Source organism: Phascolarctos cinereus, unplaced genomic scaffold, assembly GCF_003287225.1.
Source record: "Phascolarctos cinereus isolate Bilbo 61053 unplaced genomic scaffold, phaCin_HiC Scaffold_5;HRSCAF=322, whole genome shotgun sequence".
NCBI lineage: Eukaryota > Metazoa > Chordata > Mammalia > Diprotodontia > Phascolarctidae > Phascolarctos > Phascolarctos cinereus.
The window spans coordinates 97,106,652-97,123,435 of NW_027555958.1; positions in this window are offsets into that span (position 1 = coordinate 97,106,652).

The following is a 16,784-nucleotide window of genomic DNA, read 5'->3' on the forward strand; positions in this document are numbered from 1 at the left end:
TAATAAAGGAAACATATGGGTTGGTAGCTGTTGGTGTCATCTTTTTGTAGTTGAAGCACTATCTGCAATATTTCCATTCCCTTTGAAACTTTCCTCACAGAATCACATAAGGTCAGAGTTGAAAGTGACCCAAGAAGACATCTAGTCCAATCCATACCTAAGCAAGAATATTTGCAACAGCATCACTGATAGCTGAACTTCCAATCTTTGCTTGAAGAATTCCAATGATGAAGAAATCACTATTTAATTGGGCAACCCCTTCCATAATGCTGGATCATTCTAATTCCTAAGAAGTGTTTTCCCTACTTTGAGCTGAAATCCACTTCCCTGCAAGATACCTCTATTGTTCCTACTTCTGTCACCTGGGGAGAAGCACACATTTAATCTCTTTTTCTATATGAAAGTCCTTCAACTATTTAAGATAGCTATAATTTCCTCTCCAAATCTTCTCTGAACTTAAACACTGAGTTCTTTCAGTTGACTATCACATAGAATGATCACTCATCCTCTAATCAATAATTGCTCTCAAGACATATTCTACTTTGTCAGTATCTTTCATGAAATGGTTCCCAGAACTAACACATCACCATAAATGTAGTTTCACCAGGGCAGAGTAAAATGCGTCTATCTTTCCCCCATTCTGGACATTCCTTAACATTAGGTCTTGTGAAACTGTTGATTTTTTTAATTTTAATTTTATGGAATAAAACAAGCATTTACATAACATAGTATAATTAAAAAAAAAGATTGCACATGAAACTGAAAATCTATTATGTATAATTTGCTATTTCATTTATATGTATAATAAATCTATATATGTAACTATAATAAATTTCTTTTTTTCTTTTTTCTGTTAAACTGTTGATTTATATTGAGCTTGTAGACCACTAAAACTCCAATATCTTTTTTTTCATACAAAGAATTGTCTAGTTGCATTCAATCCTTTATTCTCACAGTTGATTTTTCTTTATTTTTTCTTTTTTTGTGAGCAATTGGGGTTAATTGACTTGCCCAGGGTCACCCAGCTAGTAAGTGTCAAGTGTTGGTCTGAGACTGGATTTTAACTCAGGTCCTCCTGACTCCACAGCCAGTGCTCTATTCACTGTACCACCTCACTGCCCCTGCACAGTTGATTTTTCAAACCTAAGTGCAGGACTTTACATTTATTCCTATTGGATTTCAATTTATTAAAATCAGACCATTATTCTAATCTATTACTTTTTTTGGGGTCTTGACTCTATTGTTCAATGTATTTAGCCATCCTTTCCTGCAAGGTTGATTACTATATTTCTATGCCATCATCCAAATAATTTATAAAACCTAACTGAGTGATTCCAAAGTGGATAACTGGGACACTCCACTAGAGACTTCCTTCCAGGTTAACAGTAATCTATAATCTATCAATTTTCTCTTTTGGTCTAGTTATACTAACAGTACCCAATTCACTTCACGATCATCTAACCTGCATCCCTCCATCATGCCCACAAGGATATCATTAGAGATTTTGGCCTATACCTTGTTAAAAAGCAAGGTATATTATGTTTATAGTATTCCTCTGATGTGCCAACTTAATAGTCCCATCACAAAAGGAAACAAGTTTAATCTGGCATGACCTTTTCTTGATGACTCTATAGTAATTCCTAATAAACATTGCTTCCTTTTCTAAATGCTCACAAAATATGCTGTTAATAAAATATCCTAGAACTTTGCCAGAAAGTAAAGCATTTTACTCACCTCTAATTTGAAAGACTGCAAAGTTTAAGGAATAGATTCCTAAGACTGGAGTCATGACACTTGCGTATCATTTCAATCCCAGACACTGTCAAGCTAGTGGTCTTATCCCTTCTTTGATAATTCTCTTGCCCCCAATATAACTGTAAAAAAGCCCTTCATACAGTCTTTGGTATTCACTGCTAATTTCATCTTATCCTGTTTCTAATATTATGCTTCAAGGGTCATGCCATTCTTCTGATTTGACATCAGTCAACCACCTTTGCTTCCATCTCTCAAATGTGTCTTTTAAACATTACACTCCTCAGTGAGTTTCTGGTGAATTTAACATTTCTCTTTAGATCATTCCTCCTTTTATGCTTTATCAGCAATTCGAATCCACACCTTCATTGCAACTCCTGTTCTTAAAAAGCTGACTAGAACACTGAGAAATTAAATTACTTGCCTCAGGTCACACAGCTAATAAGCATCAGAGCAAGGATTTGAACTCAGTCCTTCCTGACTGCAGGTCCAGTGTCCTACCCATTTCACCATTCTGCCTTTTCTTAGCTAATGCTAAGCCACTGCTAATTAGCTTTTATGTGTAGCCTTCAGGCATGAGATCCACCTGTTTAACAATAAAATATCAAGACTATGCTTTCTGAGCCTATAAATGAGAATGTCATATGCAACAGAGGCAAAAGCCTTCCTGAAATCAAAACAGATTACATTTATCACATCCGCCTTATCTTTGCAGCCTGTCACTCTATTGTAGGAGGAAATTAAATTGCCTCGTATTACTTTCTTTCACAAAACCATGTTGGTTGCAATGTGATGCCTTGAGCTCTTCTAGATGATTGGGAATTGGTGATTTCTTTTGCAATCTTCCCAGGTACTAGATGTCAACACTGTCATTTCTTGGTTCATGCTTTCTTTTCTCTTTTTAAAAAGAAAGCCACACTTGTCTGATAAGCCTCAGGGATTTCTTCTATATTCCATGTTTCCCTAAAAGTAATGACTAGGAGCTCTGAAGTAATATTTGTTCATTCCTTTAAGGAGTGAGCCAATCAGGTGTTATCAATGTATGTGGATTTGAATGCAAACAGGTCTTGAAAAGATACATGTATAGAAATGTAACTATATATTTCCCCTTTTTCATTTGATTCTCCATCCAATATTCACAATTGAAAATTACTGAAGTCACAATTTACATTTGATATTTCAATAGACAGAAATTAAGATCTCAAAAGCCTCTCCTTTTTCACTATCTCATTATCGTCTTCCCTTCTCTTTCCATTCAGAAGCATTTTTTTCCTTTAGCATGACTAAATTTGTCCAATTATAAACACGTGTTGTTGTTTTGTTTTGCTACTTCCTTTGTATTTGTAGTTGCAGCTCATTTCTAACTTTGAAATTTCTAATCTTTCAAATGCTACATTATATTACCGAACCTTGGGGCCACCATGTCACTGCCCAGCCATGTACAAGTCATGTTGCCTGTACTCTAGACTCCTCTCAACCGAAGTCAGATTCCTGCCCCTGAAAACTTGGGTCCTGATTGGTGAGCTAGCATCTTATCTTACCCAATCCTAAGCCCAACACAATACTTCCTAACCGTCTGCAAGCTGTGCCATCCTCATATGCTCCATATATCCGATATGTGTTGTCTTCCCCTATTGGAATGTAAGCTCCTTGAGGGCAAGATCTGTCAGGCTTGCCTGTATTTATATCCCCAGTGCTTAGCATAGTCATTGACACATAGTAGGTTGCTAATAAATATTTTTTCTTTCCTTCCTATCTTCATACCTTCCTTCCTGTCAACCTTTCTTCCTTCCCTCCTTCTTTCATTCATATAAAATCTTATATATAAATAGTATATTTAAGCAACTGACTCTCATGTCTCTCAATAATACTGCTCCATTGTCTCTGAGCATAAAACAACTACTTTCTCTAAATAGTCAATGACTTCTCATTGATTTCCATTAGTTCTTTCTTACTAAAGTACAAAACCCAACAAAATTTGTTCCTTTTCTTTATTTTTCTTAATGGCTTTTCTTCTCTTTTCCTTTCAGGTCTAGTTTTTGCTTTTGTTTTTGATGTTGTGATCACATTCCCCAACGTACCTATTAACTTTTAGATTTCAAACTGGTTCTTTCCTCTTAACAAGAAATAGATCAAGAACAGTATCTACACTAATTAATTCTTTTACTTTGTACATTAGGAAACAACTCACCGAATTATCCTTCTGACACATATCTGAGTAGTGCCAGGCAAGTATAACACAAGCTCTAACTGGTCCTACTGACCCAAAAAGACTGAATACTGGTCCAGCAAAGAACGTGTTCATCTGTCACTCAAGAATCAGGCTAAGTTCAGAAAGACTCATCCTCAGAAAGTCATTTCCAGGTGATTAATTTTTTGAACATAAAAACGTATGTCCTATTTCTGAATATGATATGTGATGACCACAGTAATGCAAAGGAAAACAATATTGAAAGACTCCAAGACCTTGATCAACACAATGACCAATCATGATTTCAGAAAACAGATGATGAAGCATTCCTCCTTATTCTTGTCAGAGAGGTGATAAAGTGGTGGCACAGAATGAGACATATATTTTCAAGCATAAGCCATTTTTAACTATATTTGTTACAAAATTGGGCTTCTTTTTTTCTTGGGGATTTAGCTAGCAAATAGTGTTAGAGAAACAAAACCAGACCAAAGAAAGGTAAATCAACAGAACATTTAAAATACACAGAATACAGGGACTACAAGAATGTAAGTAGAAAGAATAACCACACGTGCAAAAGATCAAAAGAGGTGTTGCAAAATTATAAATAACAAGCAGGGATTGAAAGAAGACATGTGAGAAGATACTCCCACCCTACCCCTTTGCAGAAGTGGGAGTTCCACAAGTATTGCTCATATCACATATTTTTACTTTTTCAACGTAATGATCAGTTATGCTGATTTTTTTCCCTCTTTCTTTGTCTTAAAAAATAATATTTGTTATATGGGATGGCTCTCTAGGAGAGGGAAGGATACTCAGGAAAACTATAGTGATGTAAAAAAATGACATCAATAAAAACTTATTAAAAATAAAGAAAATTAAAAATAAAATACGCAACGAAAGAAAAAGAAATTCAAAGGGGCACGAAAATAAGGCAATTTTGTTGCTACTATGTCAAATTCAATATATACTTTTTTAAAACAAAATGTACATAACAGAATTTCATGCTTTCATATATAATCCTCTTTTTTGTTCTTTTACACATATTGAAATATTATGTTGTAAATGACAGTTAAATTCTAATTTAAAAAGAGAAAGAAATTTTGTTTTTTAAATAGGTGGCATGATTTATTAGAAAGAACATTGGACTTGTAGTCCAAAGCAACCTCAGTTCAAATCCTACCTCCAACACAGATTATATAACCATGGGCAAGCACATGGGCTCTCTGAGCCTCAGTTTTGTCATCTGTTAAGCAGGAATAATGCCTGTAGTACCTATTGCCTAGGGTTGTTGTATCAATGAGAAAATGTGTGAAAAGTGTTGTGTACACCTTAAAGTGCTATACAAATGCCAGCTATTAGTATGTGTGAAGGGGCTTTGCTCATCAGTGGAGGGAATGCCCCCATCAACAAAATCACTGTTCTTTTAAAGGATTACTTTCTACCAGCACCCCTAGATCTTTCCTCACCCAAACTTATTTGGGGGAATTAACCAAAGACATCCTTATCCACCCTCTCATCCTAGTTTAGGTCTTAAATTGACTCCTCATTATTTCAGCTATATTCTTCTCACCTTCAACCTCAACTTGTCGACTCTCTACCTGTTTGCCTGTCAACACACTCTTAGGCTGGTCTACATTGGCTGGGTAACCAACTGAAGTTAATACATTAGTATATATATGCTAGACAAATACTACAGATGGGTAAGACTGAAGGGATCTCAGAAGCCATTGAGTACAACCTCACCAGTTCACTTATGTAGAAACTGAGGTCGAGAGAGATGAAGTAACTCACCCAAGGCCCAAGATGATAAAGAACATACCTCTTGGAATCTAAGTCCTCCAAAACCAATAACCTTTCGACTGTACCAGGGGGCTGAGGTTAAATTTAATAGGAAGAAAAGATCAAAATACTTCCAATGATCCCAGCCTCCTGATTGCTGAAAAAGCATTCATGTGTGCATGTGAGCACATGTATATATGTATATATATATTCGTGTACGTATACATGTGTATGTGTATACATATCTATGTACATTTTTATGTGTGTGCGCGTGCGCGCGCGCGTGTGTGTGTGTGTGTGTGTATGCTTCAATCCAAGATATACAGACAGATACATATGTGTGAATATGTGGGGTGTATGGGGTGTTCAGGGAGAACTAGCACCTCCAGTGTGAGGGCTTGCTGAGCCCTTTTCAAAGCTGCTCATCTACCTTTCTTGTCCACTTTCATTCAATTCTCACCTGTGGTTCCAAGAAGTTCTAGCATACATAGCAGCCACATCTCAGCAGACAGTCTAAACTAAGTTGAGGGTAACTGATAGACCTCAAATCCTTTGGTGAGTTGGGGGGGTGTCCACCCCAAACATGTGAAGATTTCTCCCAGTAGAAGGGGCAGATGAGAACAATTTGTTCTGACAGCCATGAAGGCAGCTGAAGCAGACACTGTGGAGTGCTTAGAGCTTGGTCAGACATCAAAGACACCAAGGTCAACCAGTGTATCCTGGGGTCATCACCAGTCATCTTGATGATGACTTTGTGCAACTCTGCCTCACTTAAATCCAATTTACACACGAGTTGAGACATCGTCCCATTGATCCTCCTCAAAATGAAGAACAAACAACAAAAATATGTATGGGGGTGTGTGTGTGTGTGTGCAATATAGTATGCATATATAATACGTGCATAAGTGCATACACACATCTACAGAGAGAGATTGCAATTTTATTAACCAGAAAACATCCAAATTTAGCCCCTCAGTTATCCTAGACCTAAGGAAAATAAGGATGGATCCATAGGGTAATGAGTCAAGTAGCAGGCAGGAAGGTGACCTCCAAGTGAGCATGGTCAATCCCAGACCCCATGATACCCCTGTTACACTTGGAATCTACTCTCTCCTAACTTCTGGCTCTTAAATTCTTGGCTTCCTTCAAGGATCAGCTTATATACCACCTCCTTTAGGAAGCCTGTCCTGATCCCCTTAGTTTTTAGTGCTATCTCTATGCTCAAATTAGCATCTGCATGCTTATCTGTTTACATGCTGTCTCCCCAAGTTGAATGTCAAGAATGATTTTTCATTTCATTTTTGTATCCTAGCAGATTTCCTTATACATAATAGAGACTCAAAAATGCTTGATCGTTTGGATTGGGGAAGGGAAGGGGAAATTTAGTTGATAAGAAATCCCTATGTGAGGGCTGCCTGAAAAAAAAATATATATATATATATATATACACACGCACATATAAATGTTATATATCTGCACACATATATACATATGTGTATACATACGTGTGTGAATACGCATATATGTGTGTGTATGTGTATGTGTTAGTTTGTTAGCTATTCAAAAATGAGAGGTTTTAGCAGTGATAAAAAATACCATCCCACAAGGCAACTCTATTTAGGATCATTTAAAACAATTTCTTAACCTCTGATCATGTAGGATCTGGAGCTCTAGATCTCTAGATCTAGATCTTGAAGGGTCCTTAGAGCCCTTGTAATCCAATTCCCTCATTTTAGAGATGTCATTATAGCTACATCTCTCAGTTAGCATGTGCCAAACCAAAGTTCCCCTAGAGGGTTTCAAAACTTACCCATTCAAGGGTTCTGGATTCTAAGGCATATGGGTTTAATTATAGAGAAGCCTTTTTTTTTTTCAAACACCATGCATAGATATCCTCACTGTGGCTGTGTCTGGGAACCACAGCCCCCACACAAATGATCAAAAAATGGATCTATCTTAGGTTTCCCAGAAGTATGGGGTCAAAGGAAGTTAAAAGCCCCTCCCCTCTCCATAGACTCCCTCAAAAAAAATAGCTGGTGATGCAAAGTGTCTAGGATTATGCCATTATGAATTTTAAAACTTTCCTCTTGGGGGGTGGTGCCAGAAAAACACACGATACCTTAGCAACATAATCATAGTGACAACCTCTTCTGACCATCAACTTAGTCTGGGATGCATTTCTAGGATATCTCCATCCAGTCTCTGACCTCATGCCCTTTGCTTCAGACCTTGCTTCTTCTCTCTTTAAATTATACTTCTTCATTTCTCTAGCACTTTCTCCATTTTCCCAGTTCCCTGGTGCTACACAAGCCTCTCGCTCCAACCCCTACCATTTATTATTTAACTTTGTACAAACTGCTATACAACTGGTACAAGAGAGGAGTTCCAAAATGAAGTAATATTATTGTATTTTAGAACCATGCATCTTTGTTTTAATATTGCTTAAGGTTTTTTTTCATTTTTTTTTTTTGGAAATGTCTGCCTATCAGGAATGATTAATGTGATGCATAGAGGAAAGCAGCAGAGTGAGTGGAGAATTAGAGGCTGTGCCAGTTCACCTAGAGGCATTTATCTTTTATTTTTTCCCTTGGTGCCTGTGCTGAGCCTGAGGGTAAGCTGACACTTTTTTTAAAAAATGAATTAAGCTTTATTTTCTGTATGTGTGTGTGAGTGTGTGTGTGTGTGTGTGTGTGTGTGTATGTGTGTGTGCGCGCGCGCATATGTGTGTGTTGAGAACCTTGAAGGGAATGAAGAATGTGTGGCGCCTCCAAACCAGCTGCCATTGCATGAAAGAGAGAGGTGACAATTTCCTGTAGATTCAGAGTGATTGTTTTAATGGGGCTGGATTGGAGGTAACAAGCACAAAGATATTGCACTGCCAGGAAAACAGGAGCTTTTCTCCCCTAGCCTCGTGCAACATGATGTAACATTTAGCTTCTGGCTTCACATGGCATCTCTTGGCCGCTTTGATTTATTCTCACTTTTGCAAATCACTGTGGTATGCTACCAGAGATGCATTTAGAGCCCTTGTTATAGTCCATTGAGGAGCAGAGCTGTTATCACCACCAGAAGAAAATTTCACTTGTATCAGGGGTGAGTGACCTAGAAGAAAAGGGAGGAAATAAAAAAAAAAAGAAGCAGGAATATAGATGTTATGCTTGGATGGAATTGTATTTACCTTGATTGAAAACTCTTTTATTATGAACACAATTTGGATCCAAATGGAAAATAGAAATATTGGGCTCCCTGCCTTGCCGGGAGTGGCACTGAGCACACAGCAGCTGCAATAATGTAAGTGCATATGTAATGACTGTGTTATTGTGTTTATATATGAAAACATTATACGCAGTCAAAGGAAATGAAAAATATCTTCCTGCATTTGCCCAGTCAGCTCCTTTAGCAGAAAGTGCTCAGAGGCAAGGAGAGTAGTAAAGGGATAAACAGAATCTAAAATACAGTAGGAACTGTGTCACCTTATCTTACAAGGGAGCAACGTGGCAGCACCCCACCTTGTAGAAGGGAAATTCCAGTGGGGCTCTGGCACCTGCAGAATATTTACTATTATATCAATTATGAAAAGTCTCCTGATAAATAAGAAACATAATCAGCTACCCAGCCAACTATAGAGCTCACATACTTTGTGCTAATGGCATGGGAACATGAACAAGATAGCCTGCTAGTCCTTGAAGTGTTTATAATAAACTCCCTGTTCCATTCAAACTGGCCTGCTTAGCTATTCCTTAGGTTCAAAATTCTATCTCCCACCTCCTTGCCTTTGCACAAATTTTTCTCCATGTCTGGAATGTCCTCTCTCTTTACCTCCTTCGTAGAATCCCTCTCATCCTTCAAAGTACTACTCAGCTGCCACCTCCAACATGACTTTTCCTGATCTTCCCTGTTATTGTCATTCTCTCCATGTTGAAATCGTTCTGTATTAATTTCTACATCCTTTCATTTATTCACTTGCATACATATCATATCTCTCTTAAGAATGGTAAGTCCCTGGAAGGCAACAACTATCTCATTTGTGTCTTTGTATCATAAGGTCTAGGTATTTGGGGCTTGTTCTAATAGACCAGTACATTGGTAGGTTATCCATCCACAATGGAACAAGTTGAGGCCCTTCTAAGTCACTCAATGGGTAACAAAAGGAGATTTACTTAGCCAATGCAGGATAGGCACTGAGGATTGATTCAGTGAAGAGGAGCTCTCTTGCCTGATTTTTTCAGAGATGGCATCTGGAGCTCCTCATGGCTGTGTGGTACCCAGGCAACAAGGAAATGATGTCAGTAGCTTGAACCTCTAGGCTCTTGAGTCAATTGAGCAAGCTTTTCTTAATATTTCTTAAACGAAAAACTAGCGTAAGTTGCATGGGGCCATGAGTTAGGATGTTGTACCTACCACTAACACAGTACCTTGCCAATACCACTATTAACACGGTGCGTTGCATGCAGTTGGTTCCTAATAAATGTTTGCTTAATTAAACTGGATATGGTTGTGAAGGTCAGACAAATACACACAAAAGTTCACTGACAATATAAGGACAGACGTAATTATGAAATGAATGGTATGGTAGAGACGATACTTTTTCTAAGCAAGATATTTTAGGAAATCAATTATTTCCTAAGTATAATGTACACATTTTTTTCCTGACAAGTTCAGGCCTGAAGTATCAATTTCTTCGCTTCTCAAACTTCCAAGTCAGGAATGTAGTATGATTCATACAGTGAAATAAATGGAGGATGACAATATTTCTATCACAGTATTACAATAGCCCAAGTATCTCTGTGCCAATTGGAGTTTTCACTTTCAATTCAATAATGTACCAAATACTCCTTGAGAAACTAGCTCCTTCAACATATTCTACCCACATACAATGAAGGAAGACACAGAGAAGCTGTAGGGGGCAAGGACTATGTCGTGTTTTTTTTTTAATCTTCCTATTCTCTTGAATTTTTGTTGTTATTAAGATGGTAAAAAATGAAGACCTGTGATTTTATCAGTGGGAGGTGGGAATGAGGAAGGCACTCCAGATATTGAAACTTCCTACATCATTGCAGATTGGCATCTCTTCTAAAATATATTCATAAAGACTCCCCCTGCTTAGAGGCAGCTTATGGAACAGCAGTATGCTAGGGCTGGAGTCAGGAAGACCTCAGTTCAAAAGGGTCCAAGATACCAGCTGGGCAATCCTAGGCAAGTCACTTAACCTTTGTTTCCTCAACAGTAAAATGGATATGATAATAATAGCACCTCCTTTGCTAGCTTGTTGTGAGGACCAAAGGAGATAACATTTATAAGGTGCTTGGCATAGTGCCTAGCACATAGTAGGTGCTATAGAAGCATTTATTTCCTTCTACCAACACCAAAGGATAAGCGACTTGCCTCCATAAGCTAACGTATGTAAGAGGCACAACTTCCACTCAGGCTTTCCTGACTTTGAAGCCGAGCTTTCACATAGTAGGTACTTAATAACTGCCAATTGAAATAATCTCTACCCTCTGTAGCCCAAGTTGGCTGCAACATCTTTTAAAGACAACCTACCTTCAAAAGGTAGCATAAGGAGTATCATGAAGGAAACATGATCTAAAAAAGAGGTAGGCTAGTCACCGGCTCTGAGGCCAGAGTAGAGGATGAGGAGAAGCGAGGGAGAACTGCATATATGTATAACCAAGTAATCTAATAAAATTCACAGGAAAATCTTTTTTTTTTTAAGAATTCAGCAAAAGCTAACAGAAAAGAGAGTTTATTCTAACTTCCTAGGAGCTAGTACCTGGCTTTTCTTATACTTGCTGCCCAGTCATTTAAGCCTTAGACATATGCTATTTTGTGTGACTATCAAATCGATGAGTGTCATATTAAGTGTATTCTTCCAGTGATAAACTGTGTTATACATGAATAGCTGAATTTTTCCTTCCAATAGTAGTTACTTTTTTTTTTTAAATTGCATCAGATATAGCCTTTAGGAAATATACCCCTTTTTTCCTGGACATCAAATTTTCCGAGAATAGCCTACTCCCAAGATAATTTAGGTTTTTGTTTAGCGGCCTAAAGAACAGACTGGAAGAGATGGTGAGTAGAGTGGTGTCACCTTTTCTTTTTCCTCTAAGGACCTCTCTAAGATATTATTAATTCCAGGAAGCTTCAACTCTATTGTCAGGATGATATGTGGGCAGAATCAGAATCAAAATACCTAACATTGTAAGTCAGTCATTAAAGCCAAAACTAAAAATAAATCAAAATGAAACAAAAAAACCCAAAGACAAAATAGGCTAGGAAGATGAGTATTGACATGAGAGACAGAAAATAAGTGAACTTTTCATCCCCTGTACTCTCCACTACCACACCAGTTGTTTACCTGTTGCCTTTCCAGTTCCAATATGAGCTTCTAATGAGCAGGAATTTGTTATTCACTTTTCTTTGTATCCTTAGCATTTAGCATAGTGACTGGCATAAAGTGAGTGCTCAATAGATGTTTTTTTTAGTGAGTGAGTGAGTGATTGAAAAATGTACACGGCTCAAGGCTAGAAAGATGGGAAGGGCTAAAAGAGACAGAAGAGAGATATTAGAAATTCAGTCAGGTTATCTCATATCCTCTTCTTGTTGCAGCCAGAGCCAATGACTAACCCTCTAAAAAGAAACCAACAGGCCATGACCCAACCTAGCTGATCCCAAAATTAGAGCTTCTATAGGACACACAATTGGTGTCTGGCACATGTGAAGACACCATCAGTTTGGTAAGATTGTGTCATCCACCGGAGAGACACTAAGGCTTTCTGTCTGGATGTAGGAGAAGTATGTGGACTGAAGTGTGTGTGTACATTTTATGTTGGTCTACCACGTGTATTATGAGAAGGCTGTTTCCACTGCCTTTGTAGCCAGAACTGTCAGATGCCCGAGTCAGCACCAGCAGTACTTTTTCTGCATTCATGTCTGAAGGACCAAGGTGACTCCTTCATTAATGGTTTCTGGGGATAGAACTATACTTTGGGGAGAAGGGCCATAGAATCTTCTCCCTCATATCCCCAGGCCATATAGCCTTCAGAGAAGCCTGGTTTTTTTTACCTTTTTTGTTTCTTCTTCTCCATTCTAGGTACAAGGATTGGAGTCTCTGATCTGGACTGGAAGTATAAGCCATGGGCATCAAGAAGTCCAGAAATCAGTACCAGGGGTTACAATCTGCCTCATAGCCATACCTGAGGAGCAAGGGCCCAAGGGTCTGGGCTCCAGCCCAGCAGAAGCCAGACGTGACACCAGATTTGGATGTCAAGTTGTGGGATCAGTGCAATGTAGAAATTGAGCTAAATTGTGAGCCTAATCCCTCACACCACTCTGTCTGAAGACATTAAATTGGCATAAGGGGGAATTATGCCCCTGAGGTATTAGGAGAAAATGTTTGTACATTTACTTTCTTGCTATATCTTTGAAATAAAGATTTCTTTGTAAAAACTATTTGACATAAAATGGTTTAATGGATTTAGGGGCCCTTAAAATGGAAGGAACACTCTCAGTCAAGAATATCCAATGACAGAGAAAAAAGACACCATTAACCCCTCTGGATGATACAGAAGATATAATAGGCCTGGGCCTGAAAGAGTGGGGCCAGAGTCAAACATGTTAGAGTAGCACTTTATCACACCTGGCAAGTCCTGATACCAAAAAGGTCCCACATCCTCATCCTAGAATTTCTATCTGTTATCATTTTTATTTCATATTTATTCAGAACATTAAAGTTTATAAGATGCTTTCTTTCCAACAACTCGATAATATACAGTAGTAGTATTATCCCCATTTTTTGGCAAGGCAATTGGGGTTAAGTGACTTGCCCAGGGTCACACAGCTAGTAAGTGTCAAGTGTCTGGTCTGAGTCTGGATTCGAACTCAGGTCCTCCTGACTCTAGGGCCAGTGCTCTATCCATTCCGTCACCTAGCTGCCCCTATCTCCATTTTAAAGATGAGAAAATGGACTAAGTTTAACATAGTTAAGTAGCAGATCCAGAATTCTAACTCATTTGTCTTGGCTTCAACTGCAGTACTCTTTTAACTATAACATTGCCTCTCTAGTGTGCTATAGCCTAGCATCATGGGTATTTGGTTTATATTCCACATGGAAGTATTGTGTCATGGAGGGGTAGGGAGAATACACATTTTTTTTGGGTTTTCTTGAGTAATATTAAATGATGGAGTAGTCCAGCATGGTGCTGACAAACATTTAACAACCTGATCTCCAGAAAAAAAAATTTACCCATAACATACTTCTAAGTTTAATCAGCATTATTAATATTTTCTCCATCCTTTTATTAAATCTAGATAATGAATGAAAACAATAAATCAAACCCTGATTTGCAGCATTGCCAATTTCCAAGGTATAAATGCTTATAGTGAAAATTTAACAATTGGCGCCAGCACACCCCTGGAGCTATACCAAATTATCTGTAAGGTCTGCAGGGCACTGACGTTAGAGCCAGAAGACTTGGGTTCAAATATTGCCTCAGATACTTGTTAGCTGTTGAGCCTGCAAGACCCTCATTTATGAAGATATCAAAACCTTTGCTGCTTACCTCAAAGTATTGCAAGCCAAGTGCTTTGCAATCCTTAAAGTGCGATATGAATATGAGTTATTATTATTATCTAAAATCTTGGTAGAAGCTTGCCCATTTTTAATATTAACCATGCACTTCTATGATGGAAGTTACCATTGACTTAACAGGGGATTATCTACCCTGAAAAGAGATTTCCAGAAAAGAACAAAATTGGAGACTTTCATGATGTCACACTTGTGTAAAATTCTGGAGCAGTGAAGAAGCTAATTCAATAAGAATGTCACAGCCAATCTGATCTTTTACTTTGAAACAATGGCTGGTAAAAGATGACTTCCCAGCTTTTCCCTTCTGTACAGGAATGCTCTTATCTCTGATATGTGTTAGTTTCCTTGCTTCTCATGCATTCTAGGTCAATGACTGGTGGGAAGCAGTGTGTTATCTGTGGCTTCCACTCCCAGAACTATACTCCGAGATTTTTGTTCAGCGTAATTGGTTGGAAGTCTTAAGGAAAGTGGAAGAAAATGGGAGTATGTGTGAATAACTCACCTTGATGACTGAATTATGGCCTGTACTCATAGAGATTACTCTTATGGCCTTGGGTAGACTTAGAACAAGTTTTTCAGAGTCAAGAAGCTCATCCACTTCAAAGATGGTCATTACCTCAGAATAGGCTTCATGGCAAAATAAAGAACAATGATATCATTGTTTGTTTGTGGTCAGAATTTCTGATGTCACTTGTCTCCAGACTCAAAAACATGCAATACATACAGGAAACAGATTAACATTCCCACACAGCTTTTTGGACAGTATTTCATATGTGAGAGAAATCTTGCTGTCTGTTTAGCTCCTCTGTGATATTTTTACTTAACTACAAGTGTCAGATTTCTGCGTGCCTGCTTCTGATATGTCTAAACATCAGATCCAGTCCTCTTGGGGCCCTTTGTACATAATGATGAAAATCTTCCGGTTAAAGACTGGGCTTCCAAGGCATTTGTAATTTCCTTTGTTTTGGAGAGGTCTCCTCAGTTGTAATTGATCATGCATGGAAGACTCTAGAAATAGATTGTTATTAGTCCATGGTGGTCGATATACAAAGTTATGGAGATCCTATATGGTTATTGCAACCAAATGCTTTAAAAACACAGTTATCTCTCTCAGTTGAAGGAATAGAAAAAGGTGAAAAGTTTTGTGTGATTCTGAGGGACACCATACTGTCTGACCTTTCACTGTTCACCAATGACCGCTAGACATGGCCATTTGTTCCACCCTTGTGCCCTGAGGACCATTGTGCTTTAAAACATTCCTTACCACTTTGCCGTAAGGACTATGGGTCTTTCCCCCAACCCTGGAGCTGGAACCTATGTGTTTTGTCTCCCTCTTTTAGAATGTGAGTTCCTTAAAAACAAAGACTCTCGGGGCAGCTATGTGGCACAGTGGATAGAGCACCGGCCCTGAAGTTAGAAGGACCTGAGTTCAAATCTGGCCTCAGGCCAAACACTTGACACTTACCAGCTGTGTGACCCTGGGCAAGTCACTTAACCCCAATTGCCTAAAAAAAAAAAAACAGACTGTCTCATTTTTCTGTTTCCAGCACTTTGCACATAGTATGCACTTAACAATTTTTTTTTTATTCATTATGATCAATGAGATGAACCAACAGGAAATTTTTAGGAACTAGAACAGATTCTAATATATTGTACCACATAGACTGACGTATACCTCTCAAAAGGCAAGTTATAGCAGGGATGGCCAGAATCACTCCTAGACTCTTGGGGGGAGGGTGGGGAAAAGAGAAAGGGTTCTGAAATCAATAAAGAATCTTGAGGTCCTCTGGGTGAAATCACGGACTAATATTCATGCTACTTGCATTAAATTTTATATCTCACATCTGCATATTTGAAATGGATGATCATTTAAACATAGGTATGTGGGGCAGCTAAGTGGTGCAGTGGATAGAACACTAGCCCTGGAGTCAGGAAGACCTGAGTTCAAACCCAACCTCAGACACTTACTAGCTGTGTGACCCTGGGCACAAGTCACTTAACCCCATTTGCCTCCCCCTAAAAAAAATAGGAAAAGACAAAAAAAATAAGTACACAGAACAATTAGGAAGTGGCTGATTTTTATATGAAAGCTTTTCAATCCCCTATATCCTGATCAAGCATGTATAATGGTAGTGATGCTGAGATTCACTATAATGTATTTGGATATCTCCTAAAGTAGACAGAGGAATTTACTCTTAGAGGTGGAAGAAAGACATTCTTATAACAATAAACTATTCTGTCAAGTATAGGTCTGAGAGTTACAGTTGACCTTTCATAGTTATGCTGGGACAAAATTCCCTCAGCTCTGTACTTACTCCCTTGATCCTGCGTAAAGGTCAGAGATTTTTTGGAATAACCAACCCTTGCATTACAACTTTCCATTATTCAAGGACTATAATAGCGAGAACTGTGGTCTAATAGGTGGGAAACTTTCCCACTCAAAGGAGAGAAGTAGAATAATTGAGTACAGGTCAG